Genomic DNA, 12,197 nt, shown 5'->3' with positions numbered 1-12,197 from the left:
GAGACTCTCTTTACCGAGATTCGTATCACCATGAATGTGGTCAACATTGTCTGGGGCCAATTTTTAAAGTTCTGTGTTATAACGCTCACAATTGTAAACACTACTCTTTCTCCCTGAATTTATTTCTTTCCATTACCGTAAAAAGAAAGCCAAATGTTTACTGTGTATACATTTATTTTTATTTTTTGAATGTTTATCTATTTTTGAGAAAGAAACAGATAGAGTGTGAGTGGGAGAGGGGCACAGCGAGAGAGGGAGATACAGAATCCGAAGCAGGCTCCAGCCTCTGAGCTGTCAGCACAGAGCCCGACGCGGGGCTCGAACCCACGAACCGTGAGATACTGACCTGAGCTGAAGTCAGATGCTTAACCGACTGCGCCACCCAGGTGCCCTACATTTACTTTTTAATAAGCATATTCCTAGGGGCGTTTGGGCGGCTCAGTCGGTGAAGCACGTGACTTCGGCTCAGGTCATGATCTCACGGTTCGTGGGTTCCAGCCCCGCATCGGGTCGGGCTCTGTGCTGTCCGCGCAGAACCCACTTTGGATCCTCTCTCTCCCTTTCTCTCTGCCCCTCCCCCACCTCTCAAAAATAAAAAAAAATAATAAGCAAACATTTAAGAAGCACATTCCTCATCTGACTGAGCATCTTTTCCTCTGGAAATCAAGGAAATATGTAGAAGACACATCTGAGGAATAACCGGCTGACGTGATCATGCAAAAGAATAAAAAGTAAGTGTTTCTGACAAAAATGGACCGATCGCGAGTCAGCAACTCGTTCGTGGCCAGCACGCCGTCACGCAGCGCCTTGAAGTATCTAACGTAACTATCCGCGGCAGTAACCACAACTCCACAAATGTCTGCTGGCCAACTCGGACGCATTCCTGTCATATTGATTACTTGTATTTTAAAAGGGGATTCAGAAACAAGCCACACGTGCTCCACAATGTTTGCAACAGAAGAAAAACATCTTGACTTCTTTTACCTTCCCCGAAAATATACCTCCTCCCACGGTATAAAAGGGCCCTGGTTGAGTGGCCAAAAGGCTGGCTTCAGAGTTGCCCTAACTCAACTACATTTATAACATCAAGTCACATAACCTCCTCTGTAACATGTGTTTGGTCCATACGCGCTCGGTCTCCATATTTCCAAATTATAGGGGCCGGAGACAGTCATGTGAGGTTCGTTCTGATTACGTTTAATGGCTAATACACACCCAAGGTTAAAAACTCAAAGTAGTGCTACCAGGAACTCAGAGGAGTCCCCACCGCCCCCGCTCCCTGCCCCTGACCTGCCCTGGGAAAAATCTAACAGCCATACTGGTGCTCACAGACCCCAAATGCATCAAATACATCCAGAGATCCAAGGAAGAGAACCCCGCGGGCCAGGGAAAGAACTCTGGCTCCAAGCCTATGAAAAACATCACCAAATATGCCAAATCTAGCAGGAACAGGAACAGACTGTGAGTCAGCGTGACTAATGCAGTGGAATATTCGGTGGAGAAAAAAAGGCTTAATAGATCATCCCCTCTCGCTGCTCGCTGAAGGGGCTATGAGTGTTCCTATAGCAACTTGAATCCCACAGGTTTTTTTCTTCCCCCCTCTAATCATGTTTTCGCCAGGCGTTTTATATTTCAACGTTTTCCTGGAAAATGACTTAGATGGACCTGATGTTATTTTTGGTAATTACCTACTCACATTCACCCTCAGGGTTTCTTCTATCAGACGACACAGGGTAAAAGGAGCCATGGAGAAGCCATGCGTTAGGCTTGGGAGTTCATCAATTATAACGCCTGTGTGTCATCTGTTTTCATGGTTTACGACACAAAGAAAAACGATGTGCCTGAGTAGCTCACACAGGCTAGCGGTCAGTATGATGGATTCGTGGTCTTGCATGGTTAAAAGGTAATAATGGAACTCTTTTTCAAGTGGAGAGAAGGGAAAGCAGGAAAAGAATCTCAGAGCTGCCTTTTGAAAAAAGAAAAATTTAAATGGTTGCTCTTTCTAGAAATGTTTTTTCCCAAGACCCCAACAAGGGCACATTATGTTTCCCTGATGTTCCGCGACGTACGATTTCCATAGATTTCCAAACTGTAAGTGGGAAGGCAGCTTTGAGAGGCAATATAACCTTAGCTTTCAAGCATGAGGAGACAGACCAAGGAATTCAAGTGACCAGCGTGATGGAAAAATACTTGGCTGTTATACACTATAGTCTGAAGCGCACATTAGGTCTGAAGAAATTCATGGTAATAAGGGACATTTTTAAATAGGAGTTTTGAACTGTTGAATCGGGCCACATCATATCATGTTCATCCAGCTCAGTGAGGTTTTTTTCATCTGCACCTGGCGTGGAGAGGCTGTCCGTGGCTGCCGGTCCACCATTTGCTTAGGCAAGTCAACCTAAATTAGTTCGATGGTTTAGTTTGGTATTAAAAATAACACTGGGGCGCCTGGGCGGCTCAGTCGCTTAAGCGTCCGACTCTTGGTTCTGGTTCAGGTCACGATCTGGTTCCAGTCCCGCCTCGGGCTCTGTGCTGAGAGTGTGGAGCCTGCTTGGAATTCTCTCTCTCTCTCCCTCTCTCTCTGCCTCTCCCCTGCTCGTGCCCGCTCTCTCTCTCAGAAATAAACTTAAAAGCGTAACACTGACGCACCACATCATAGAACACCTCCTAGTTTCTCTTTATTTTGCCAAATTATATCCACTCTGCAATCTACAACACTGTACTTCATAGCATACCTCTGAACTATACACGGAGTCTTTTATGGGAAAACAGTGGGTTGAATGGAGGAAAAAACAGAACAGAACACATTCAGGGAAATGTGAATCCAGAGCATCTCTGCTAGGCTCACTTTCATCTTCCCTGAGAAAAAAAGAAGCAAAAAGACGTCGTTACAAAAAAAAACGTGACGCCTGACCAGCCTGTAGGTCTGTCACCCACGCGCTGGAAGTTGACCTCGAGGAAAGGGAAGGCAAAACATCCCTTTTCTCACGGACGCCTGAAATGAAGTCCGATTTGGGTCTGAACACCACCTCTTTGGGAATGAGGCCAGCTGCCTGCATCTCCTGTGGTGGAACAGAGGGGCCGGAGCTCAAAGAAGCCAAGGAAGGCAATGTGCCAGGTGACCGGACCTGTCACTCTCCCTCCGCACGTTAAGAGGTGGCCGAGGAGGCACGATGACGCGTAAAGACAGACTGATGAACACACTAGCGGGCGTCCCTGGATCCGCAGAGATGATGGGGACACCACGTCCTGCCTCTGAGAGGTAGAGCCCCAAGCCTTCTCAGAACTCCACCGTGGAACTCTCTAGAGAGAGACACGGCTGCAGGTGGCTATCGTCTGTTCCTCAGCCCAATCCTCCTGGCACACAGAAGCCGAAAGGGAAGCCTAGGAAAAGGCACATGCCCACCTTGGGGAAACCGGGTAACTTCAGCACACATTTCTACGCGTCCCTGGGCTTTCTGGGTAGGTCAAGTTCTTGAAGACCACTGAGGTCCATGAGTCTCTCGAGCGCCTCATGCACCTGAGCCCTCTCCCGTATTTCCAAGGAAAACAATCCAGGGGGGGAGCAGAACTAGATCACGGGCACTTACGGGCACGTATGTGCACACAGGGCTGGTGATGGCCAAGCGGCTGCTGGGAATGTCTGGTGGGTGCCCCGAGGAAGTCAGCGGTCGGCTCTTATCGGCCCCGGTTCCAGATCTCGGAGGCACTGGCCCTGCCATGTTGTGGGTCTGCATCTGCCAGAGCCAAGGACGACTTGATGTTTGGGTTTTCCTGGGGCGGGGGCGGGGGCTGACTTTTCTAAGCAGGCAGCTTCCGGGTCGTGGGGGTGGCCCAGAGGTGGTATCGTCACAGCCCTACGCCTTTGAGTCCCTCCTGATCGATACCGGCATCAGGGCCCTTGTGAGGGCTGCCGTTCTTGTCACAGTTCTGAAGCCCTGGAGCTTTTCATGACTTACTTGAGTATCTTTAACATAAGAAAATGCTCTACGATCCGACAAGATATCCCCAAGAGGATGCAGCCGCTTCGTAGCCTTCTTCCCCTGGGATTTCAGAGGATGCTCTTTCCACTTAACAGGTCACACTGAATACAATCTTCTGTGTCTCCTCACTCATCAGTGTAGGCACCTGCTATTTACCACGCAAGGACACTTCTACGACACGACTTACATTCTCTCGAGGCAACAGATACACGTGCTTGGTTGGCCCCATGCCTGGCGTCTCCCGAGTGCTTACTTGCCATGAAACGTTATTCGTGTCTCCCCCTGCATTGAGCCCAGCACACAGCAAGAGAGCAGAATGATTTCCTCAGAAAGCACACTGCATACACGCTTAGAAAACTGGACGGAGACCAGTGTCATGGTCAAGAAGAGAACGTGGGTTTCAATCTCTGTTCTTGGAAAAGTCAGAAAAATCCTCTAAGCCTCCAATTCCACATTTGGGAAACGGGGAGAGGGAACCAGGTGGCGTCCAAAGATCGAAACTATTGTTCCGGCCATCTTCAATCAACTAGGCGCGTTACAGGCCGAGCGGCTCTCTTGAGTTTTGTATTTCAGCTGTTCATCGAGAACGTGCGCCTGTCCGTCCACAAGCAGGGCCATGCTGTGCGGCTGATGAGAGCAGCGAAACGAACTTTCCAGAAACGCGTGTCTCTTCTCCTCTTTGGGAGCAGTGACAAGATCTGTCCCAGAAGTTTGGCATCCCTGTGCATATTGGGCGTGCCTACTTTGGGGACTTACCTGGAGAAGCTTCTGGAGATCAGCCAGGATGACGTCCCCTCAGCGGGAACGGGAAGGATTCTTTCCGGGCGAAAGTCCACGTAAAAGAGAATCGTGGTGCTGGACCATCATCAAAGAGCCTCTCTTCTTTCTCTCTCTCTGTCTCTGTCTCTCTCTCTTTAGAAATTCTAACATTTCGACATTATAGAATTTTCTGTCAGAGACACCATTTTCAAGCAAAACTTGCCACCCAGGACATAGGGTGATGTCACGCTTACCACCAATCCCAGTTTTCAAGAGCAAAGGAGGGAACAGTGACATCACAACTCTTCCCGAGCAAAGAAAACTACAGGCACACACTGTGCGTGTGCTTATGAATGAAACTCTCCAACCCACACTCAGAGCCTCGTTTACAAATTTCCATCAAGTGTTCGTATATCCCAGGCATCCCTCAGAGATACCGCGGGTCCAGTTCCAGACCACCACAAGAAAAGCACACACTGCGATACAGCGAGTCAGAGGAATTGTTTTGTTTCCGTTGCGTATAAGATGTATGTTTCCGCTCTCCTGTAGTCTATTAAACGTGCAATAGAATTCTGTCTAAAAAACAACGTACATCCCTAAATTAAAATACTTCATTGCTTAAAAAATGCCAACCATCACCTGAGCTTCCTGCGAGTCGTGTCTTCTCTGCTGGGGGAGGCTCTTGCCTGGATGTTGATGGCTGCTGACCGAACGGGGCGGTCGGTGCTGAGGGTCAGCGTGGCTGTGGCAATTTCTCAAAATAAAACAATGAAGATGGCCACATCGATGGACTCTTCCTTTCATGAGTGCTTTCTCTGTAGCAGGGGACGCTGTTTGATAGCATTTTGCCCACAGTAGGATTTCCTCCACACTATCAACCTAGCTGATGGGACAGCATCAGATCCTTCTGATTCTTCTGGATCCTTCGTGGTCATTTCAACAGTCTTCACGGCATCCTCACCAGGAGCAGATTCCATCTCAGAAAACCACCTTCTTTGCTCATCCATGAACAGCAACTCCTCACCTGCTCACGTTTTATGACATGACAGCAGTTCTGTCCCGTCATCAGGCCCCACTTCTGATCCTAGTTCCCCTGCTGCATCTATTTCCTTCCCTCAAGTCTCGAACCCCTCCACGTCATCCAGAAAGACTGGAATCGACCTCTTCCAAATTCTTTTTTTTTTTTAATTTTTTTTTTCCAACGTTTATTTATTTTTGGGACAGAGAGAGACAGAGCATGAACGGGGGAGGGGCAGAGAGAGAGGGAGACACAGAATCGGAAACAGGCTCCAGGCTCCGAGCCATCAGCCCAGAGCCCGACGCGGGGCTCGAACTCACGGACGGCGAGATCGTGACCTGGCTGAAGTCGGACGCTTAACCGACTGCGCCATCCAGGCGCCCCGACCTCTTCCAAATTCTTAATGATGCTGGTATTTGGAGCCTTCCCCATGAATCATGAATGTTCCCCGTGGCATCTAGGACAGTGACTCCTTCCCGGAAGGTTTTCAATTTACTTTTCCCAGATCCCTCAGAGGAACCACTATCTATGGCAGCTAGAGCCCTAAGAAACGTTTTTCTTTAACAATAAGATTTGAAAGTCAGAATGACTCTCTGATCTGCAGAATGGATGTTTTGTTAGGAGACAGGAGACAACATTAATCTCACTGTCCAACTGCATCAGAACTCTTGTGCAATCAGACGCACAGTCAATAAGTGACAATATTTTGAAAGGAATCGTTTCTATCTCTGCGCAGGCCTCAACCGTGGGCTGACAACACTCAGCGCGCCAAGCGGTAAGCGGATGTGCCCCTCCCCGCACTTCCACGTCGGGACGACGGCCTCCTTCCTCAGACCTCCCGAAACCACCTCCGCTCGCTTCAGACTCGTCCTCTGCAGGCTCCTCACCCCTCTCAGCCTCTCTTCCCGGGACTGAAGAGTCAGGGCCTCGCTCTGGGTTAGGCTTCTCGGAAGGGAAGGCTGCGGCCGGTTTCATCTTCTGTCCAGGCCACTAAAACGTTCTCCGCATCAGCAAGAAAGCTCTTTGATTTTCTTATCCGTTGTGTGTTCACGGGAGTAGCGCTTTTAATTTCCTTCGGGAGCTTTTCCTTCGCTTCCACAACTTGGCTGTTTGACGCAAGAGGCCTTCCTTTCAGCCGTTCTTGGCTTCTGACATTCCTTCCCCACTAAGCACAATCACTTCTCACTAAGCACAATCACTTCTCACTAAGCGCAATCACTTCTAGCTTCTGATGGAAAGTGAGAGGCTTGTGACTCTTTTGTTCACCGGAATAGAGAGTATAAACTGGCCTCATATCAATCCTGTCATGTCTCGGGAGTGGGGAACCCAAGGAGAGGGACCGAGATGAGGAGATGGCTAGTTGGTGGAGCGGTCAGAACACACACAACATTTACCGATTAAGTTCGCAGTCTTAGATGCACATAGTTCACGGTGCCTAAAAACAATCACAATAATTACATCGAAGATCACCGATCATTGTAACAAGTACAATCTTAATAAAAAAAGTTCGAAATATTGTGAGACTTGCCAACACGTGACACAGAGACACGACGTGAGCAAATGCTGTTGGAAAATGGTGCTGGTAGACTTGCTCAACCCGGGTTGCCCCAAACCCTCAATTTGTTAAAAAAAAAAAAGGAGGGGGGTGGATAGCTGCGAAATGCAGTAAAGCCAAGTGCAATGAGATGACGTATGACTGTATTTAGAATAGCAAATGCAGGGACGCTGGCTGGCTCAGTCAGTGGAGCGTGCGGGCTTTTGATCGCAGGATCACGAGTTGGAGCCCCACGTCGGGTGTAGAGTTACTTAAAAGAACTTAAAAAAATAAAATAAAATAGCAAATGCAAAATTCTAATATTTATAATATGTTTAGTTAGCCGAATTACATCTGTCTACCTCACTAGTCTGAAGGTCTATGACAGGAGTCCGTCCCCCTTTTCTTACTCAAACGCACTACGGTGCCCGGAAGCCAGCAGCATAGCAGTCAAGTGTGGAGAATGAGCGAGTGCATACGTGAACTGAATGGCTGGCTGCAAAGGTAGCTGTTTGACTGAGACAGGAACTGTGGTAGGAAGGCAGAGGTGAAAGAAACAGAAAATCTACACAAATAAACCAACATAAAAAGCATAGCAGTATGGCTTCACCGGTACCCATTCCCTAGAGTATTTTTTCAAGTAAATGTGAGCTGTACGTAGAGCAACTGGGCTGACCGTGCTTTGTTATACCACGATGCTGGCTGGAGACCTGTCCCAATTTCTGACACAGGAAAAGACTATTTAAGAAACACAGTGGCTTGGGGCGCCTGGGTGGCTCAGTCAGGTGAACATTCAACTCTTGACTTTGGCTCAGGTCATGATCCTGGGGTCGTGGGATCAAGCCCCACTTCAGGCTCCAAGCTGAGGGTGGAGCCTGCTTGGGATTCTCTCTCTCTCTCTCTCTCTCTCTCTCTCTCCATCCCCATCTCTCTCTCTGTCCTTCCACCCCCTCTCTAAGATAAACAATAATAAAAAATTTTTAAAATGATAGCTCATGAAAGAGGAAGGAAGGAAGGAAGGAAGGAAGGAAGGAAGGAAGGAAGGAAAGAAAGAAGAGAAAGAAAGAAAGAAAGAAAGAAAGAAAGAAAGAAAGAAAGAAAGAGAAAGGAAACACAGTGGCTTGATTTGCATAAGGGCAACTGACTGAGTCAGTAAGAAATGCTGAGTTATTGACGTGCTGAGTCAATGAACCGGGATCTGAAAGGGGAGTGGGCTGGGGTGCAAAGACCCAGCCCTCAACTGGTTCCTCAATCCCCTACTGATTCTTATGAACGTGATATTGAGTCATCGCTCTGACTATAACCCATCTCCTCCCTGTGACAATTGTTCCCGTGGTACCACGTCTGGGAACCAGTTCCTGAAGCACAACTATGAAAATCGCACACAACGGCACTGTGTTTCAGGTGGGTGTGGACAGCCCTGCTCTCCCGCCGGGTATCCTGCCATCAAAGAAATTATGTTGTTTCTTCTGTTTAAAAAGGGGATCGATCCGTTAACAAAGTTCACAAGCAGCCCGTTCAAAATAGTTGATTTTTTTTGTTTCGTTTGGTTGTTTTTATACTAAAGGTAGTAAGATACATGCAGAGTATATCCTGGCACTAGATTTTTGAAGGCTGTTACCAAGGATGGGACTCTAGCCATTAGTTTAGTATTTTGCTTTTTGTACATTTCTCCAAGTGTTGGCGTTTGTTTATAATAATTAAAGCATACTTCATCGTCCACAGGCATCGTAGCATCAGGGAGAATGCGAACTTCACAGCGGAAAGATTTCCAGGCTGGGACAAGACCAAGATCGTGGTTCTTCCACCACCAATAACTAGATTGGTCACCGGAGCACCTCGTGTGACCCAGATCAGTAAGGACCATTTAACTGTAACTCTGGTTCATTCCTGTAATTTTCCCAGGATCATCTTGGATTTTGTACACTTTTGGTTAAATGCTTTGTTGTATGGCTCCTAGAAATATTTCCTGTCTTTGGGTTAGCCTCTGTAGTTCTTTGTCTTCAGCAAGTTACTTTCCTTATGGCTTTGACTTTAATAAAAACCCTTGGTATTTTGGAAATCCTCTCTGCCGTGTTTTTAACTCTTGCTCCCCATCCTGCTTTGTGTGTGTGTGTCTGTGTGTGTGTGTGTGTGTGTGTGTTCCATTATCCATTTGATGTTCCATCTCAATCCTAACTCATGTGACCTTAGAATATTTGTCTTACCACAAAGAATAGGAGTATGCTCATTTCAGGAGTTTTCTTTTATAAGAGCTGGGCAACTAGAAACTTCTCTAGAAAACTTAATTACCAGAAAAGTCTTGCAATAATGATCTGTACTGGACGTTTGGTCATTTGCAAAGTAATATGAAGATATACACAGTTATTAAGTATATTTGATAATAAAAATATGTAACAATGTTAATCATTAAATTATTCCCCATAATTTTCATGAATTCCACCCCCTCACACACATGTGCACACTTCAAAGCTCTAATAATTCCAAGATGAAATTAGAGTTTAATGTCTTAGACATTATCTTAATGTAGATGAGTGATTCTTGTTGCGTTTGTGGATAATTAAATGTCACCACAGCCACCTATACAACCGGGAAACGACAGGACAATTGCCTAGACAGAAAAGTGAATGGTGGCACCAAAATTTCACATCTGCGTTGGTTTTATTTCTCCATTCTGTGACACTCTCTGCTCTCCTTCCATTTTCATATTTGTGGAGAAAGCAGGCCGTGCACGGTCAAACCAAAGATCCTCAGCTCCCTGGTGGTAGTTTCTAAACCCGTGTGTACACCAGAATTTCTTGGGAAGCTTAATAAAAACACAGGGTTTTCTGGGATGCTGCCCCAGAATCTGTGTCTGCAGACTGCAGAGCTGGCCCTCAGTGGACAGCTGACAAGCGCGTGGGGACCCAGAGATTCCCCATGTTGCTGTAGGATGCTGGACAGTGCCCACCACTGACAGTAAACCAAATGGAAGCCCACTGGTCTGTCAAATTAATTCGCAAAGGCACTCTCCAAAATATATTTTAGATGCTGTACTGCCAAGGATGTTACAACCACCCAGTGGGCTTTCAGACTGACACACGACACTCATTTTTATGACCAACAGGTCCTCACTAACTAGACGAGCGACAGGCAACCCAAACTTCACGGATTCACAGTGGGAATCCTGGTGCTCCCTTTCAGACACGCTTCGTCCCCACTGATAATACCTGCACCTTCCTTTCAGGGTTCGGATCCAAACACGGGGGATTTTTCTGGACGCCTGTCTTCCTCCGGCCACATCCCGTCCCCTGGTTCTGACTCCGACTTCCTTCCCTCCTCTGTTTGTACCTGTTCTGCACCACCGCCATCTGGGCTCAACCACTGGGACAACCCCCCAACTGGTTTCCTCACCCTCTCCCGGCGTGGCGTGGTGGTTAGAGGCCCAAACAGCACCGCTGGTGTGAGTCCTGGACCTGTCACTTTCTAGTTTCGTGACTCCAAGGCCATCTTTTGGCCCCTCCAACCCGCGTTTGCACAATACATGAGGCTCCCTCTGGCCGCAGGCTTGCTACACTTGTACGCTCCCTCCGTCCAAAGGCTTGCTCAGACTTTCTCAGAGCTGTTTCTTTCATGAGGTTGGTTCAAACGTAACATTCAAACTGAGTACTTTCCTGATCCCTCTTTCTAAAACCGCAACCCACCCAGAGGCACCTGGGTGGCTCAGTCGGTTAAGCATCCGACTCTTGGTTTGGGCTCAGGTGACGATCTCACGGTTTGTGGTCTTGAGCCTCACATCGGGCTCTGTGGTGACAGTGCAGAGCCTCCTTTGGATTCTCTCTCTCTGTCTCTGCACCCCACTGGTGCTCTTGAAAGAAAGAAAGAAAGAAAGAAAGAAAGAAAGAAAGAAAGAAAGAAGAAAGAAAGAAAGAAGAAAGAAAGAAGAAAAAGAACAGAATAAAATAAAAAAATAAAATAAAATAAAATAAAATAAAATAAAATAAAATAAAATAGTAACCCACCCTCTCACATCTGTACCCCTGGCCCCTGCTTTATTCCACTTCACAGCACCCACTCCTTGGCAACAAGCCACATATCCAATTAGCTGCTCTCAATGGTCCAGTTCCGCACCCAGAAATGCGCACTGCACCAGGGGAGGGATCCATTCCCGCCCACTCCCTGTTGTGGTTACAGCCATGCCCAGCACAGAGCAGGTACTGAGGACACACGCGTTCAACGTCGTTAGAAACTTTTTCTCAACTCTTCAGTTTTGTGCCTTTACTCGGACATTTCTTTGAGTTACCACGGGGAGGAAAATGATTCACATCCTCGGCAGACAGTTTGCAAGGCCTTCATCTTGTCTATAAATTCACTAGGAGGGTTCATCAGTAGATTTCACCTTCTCCTTCCTGTATTTAGAGGCTCCTTCTTGCCTCAAGGATAAAAAAAAAAAAAAACTGGCTCACGTATCATCAGATAGTACCCTAAGTTAACAGAAATCAAAAGCTGACCATCTGTTCTTACTTTCTCCTTGCATTTTGACAATAACTACTCTCCCCTCTGGTAGCGGGTGCCGAGGTTCACTCTGAAAAGGTAGCAGCAATTAAGGGAAATCAAAACACATCGGTTATGTTGTGAAATCAGTATTAAAACAAACGTCTCTGAACCAGTCGTACATTCCAAAGGAGCTTTACAAATATGCACCACAAAAACCTCATGGAGACGCCCGAATCGCGTGTTCACTTGTGATGATTAAAATATTTTTTTCTTTTATTATAACCATACACTGTAGACAAATAGGCAATTAGCTGTCTGTTATTCCTCTTGGCAGCAAATGCCCCCTTTTTTTTTTTTTAATGAACTTGACCTCGGCCTTACAAAAAGCTGCCAACAGTTAATTATCAAGAAAACAGCTGCAGTCATT

At 47.0% G+C, this 12,197-nt stretch overlaps 1 protein-coding gene across 1 annotated transcript in view; it reads right to left on the bottom strand.

Annotated features, from left to right (window-relative positions):
• Positions 1 to 12,197, bottom strand: part of LOC124524907 (contactin-associated protein-like 3) — a 193,182-nt gene that overhangs the window by 43,849 nt on the left and 137,136 nt on the right.

The sequence above is a fragment of the Lynx rufus genome, unplaced genomic scaffold (assembly GCF_022079265.1).
Source record: "Lynx rufus isolate CCGP_SWC_20201006 ecotype Redwood Valley unplaced genomic scaffold, mLynRuf1.p SCAF_10, whole genome shotgun sequence".
NCBI lineage: Eukaryota > Metazoa > Chordata > Mammalia > Carnivora > Felidae > Lynx > Lynx rufus.
The sequence above is the reverse complement of the archived record's forward strand: the minus strand, read 5'-3'. Positions and strand labels throughout refer to the sequence as shown.